This window comes from Chiloscyllium plagiosum, unplaced genomic scaffold (assembly GCF_004010195.1).
Source record: "Chiloscyllium plagiosum isolate BGI_BamShark_2017 unplaced genomic scaffold, ASM401019v2 scaf_10585, whole genome shotgun sequence".
Classification (NCBI taxonomy): Eukaryota; Metazoa; Chordata; class Chondrichthyes; order Orectolobiformes; family Hemiscylliidae; genus Chiloscyllium; species Chiloscyllium plagiosum.
In genome coordinates, this window is record NW_025210172.1 from 16,292 (window position 1) to 18,622 (window position 2,331).

Consider the following 2,331-nt stretch of genomic DNA (forward strand, 5'->3'; position numbering starts at 1 on the left):
ATAGATAAATGAAGATGGGGGGTGATGGTGTAGATTAGAGTGGAGGGTGGAGCGGATAGATGGGAAGGAAGATGGACAGGTAGGGCAGTTCAAGAGGATAGCGCCGAGTTGAAGGGTTGGATCTGGTATAAGGTGGTGGGAGGGGAGATCAAAAAACTGGTGAAATCAACATTGATCCTGTGTGGTTGGAGGGTCTCAAGGCAGAAGATGAGGCATTCTTCCTTCAGTCATTGGGTAGCTAGGATTTGAAGGAGGTCCAGGACTTGCATGTCCTCGGCAGACTGGGAGGGGGAGTTGAAGCGCTCGGCCACAGGGTGGGATTGATTGGTGCATGTGTCACAGACATGTTCTCTGAAATGTTCTGGAAGTTGGCGTCCACAATGGAGACCACATCGAGAGCAACAGACACAGTAAATGAGCAGGAAAATCTCTGCCGGATGTGAAAAGATCATATGGAGCCTTGGATGGAGTGTGGGCATAGGTTTTACACCTCTTGTGGTGGCAAGGGAAGGTGCTGGGACTGGAGGGTGGGTTGGTGGGGGGGCATGGACCTAATAAGGGAGTTGCGGAGGGAATGGTCTCTGTGAAATGCTGAAAGGGGAGGAAAGGGAGGACGAAGCAACCATGGCTGACTAGCGAAGTCAGGGATAGCATAAAAGCAAAAGAGAAAGCATATAATGTGGCAAAGGGCAGTGGGAAACCAGAGGATTGGGAAGCTTACAAAGACCAACAGAAGGCAACAAAACAAAAGGAGCGAGAAGATTAAATATGAGGGTAAGCTAGCCAGTAATATAAAGGAAGAGTTTCTTTAGATATATATAAAGGGCAAGAGAGAGGCAAAAGTGGACATTGTACTGCTGGCAAATGACATTGAGAGACAGTAGTAGGGAACAAGGAAATGGCTTAGGAACTGAATAATTACTTAGCATCAGTCTTCACAGTGGAAGACACTAGTAACATTCCAAACATTCAGGAGAGTGAGGGGGCAGAGCTGAGTATGGTGGCCATCACCAAGAAGGTGCTAGAAAAACCGAATGGCCTGAAGTGGTAAATCATCTGGACTCGATGGAGTACACACCAGAGTTCTAAGGGAGATAGCTGAAGAGATAGTGGAGGCTTTAGTGGTGACTTTTCAGAAATCACTTGTATCAGGAAGGGTCCTAGAGGACTGGAAAATCATTAATGTGATACCTCTGTTTAAAAAGGGAGCAAGGCAAAAAATGGAAAATTACAGACCAATTAGGCTAACCTCAGTCATGGGTAAGATAGTGAAATCCATTGTGAAGTGTAAGATTGAAAGTGTATGGTAAAATAGGGCAAAATCAGCATGGTTTCATCAAGGGGAGGTCATGCATGACAAATCTGCTAGAATTCTTTGAGAAACTAGAAACCATGTTCGACCAAGGAGACCAATGCATGTTATTTACCTGGACTTCAAGAAGGCCTTTGAAAAAGTGCTGCATAGGACCCTACTGAGCAAGGTAAGGGGCCATGGTGTTAGAGGCAAGGTGCTAGCATGGATAGAAGCTTGGATGTCTGGTAGAAAGTAGAGAGTGAGGATAAAAGGCATCTTCTCAGGATGGCAGCCGGTGACAAGTGGTGTTGGGACCACAACTTTTCACTTTAAACATTCACAATCTAGATGATGGAACTGAGGGCATTCTGGCTTAGTTTGCAGACGATACAAAGATAGGTAGAGGGACAAGTAGCACTGAGGAGATGGGGAGGCTGCAGAAGGATGTGGATAGGTTAGGAGAGTGGGCAAAGAAATGGCAAATGGAGTACAACGTGGGAAAGTGTGAGGTCATGCACTTTGGTAAGAACAATAGAGACATGGACCAATTTCTAAATGGGGAAAAAATTCAGAAGTCTGAAGTGCAAAGAGACTTGAGAGTTCTAGTCAAGGATTCTCTCAGTGTAAACTTGCAGGTTGAGTCAGTAGTTAGAAGGCAAATGCAATAATGGCATTTATTTTGACAGGACTTGAATATAAAAGCAGGGATGTACTTCTGAGACTCTGAGACCACATTTGGAGTATTATGTGCAGTTTTGGGCCTCATATCTCAGGAAGAATGCAGTGGCCCTGGAGCGTGTTCAGAGGAAGTTCATGAGAATGGTCCCAGGAATCAAGAGCTTATTATATGAGGAACGTTTGAGGACTCTAGGTTTATAGTGGAGGCGTCACCACTAACGCCTCCACTATCTCTTCAGCTATCTCCCTTAGAACTCTGGTGTGTACTCCATCGAGTCCAGATGATTTACCCACTTCAGGCCATTCGGTTTTTCCAGCACCTTCCTGGAGCTGAAAATGTGTTGCTGGAAAAGCGCAGC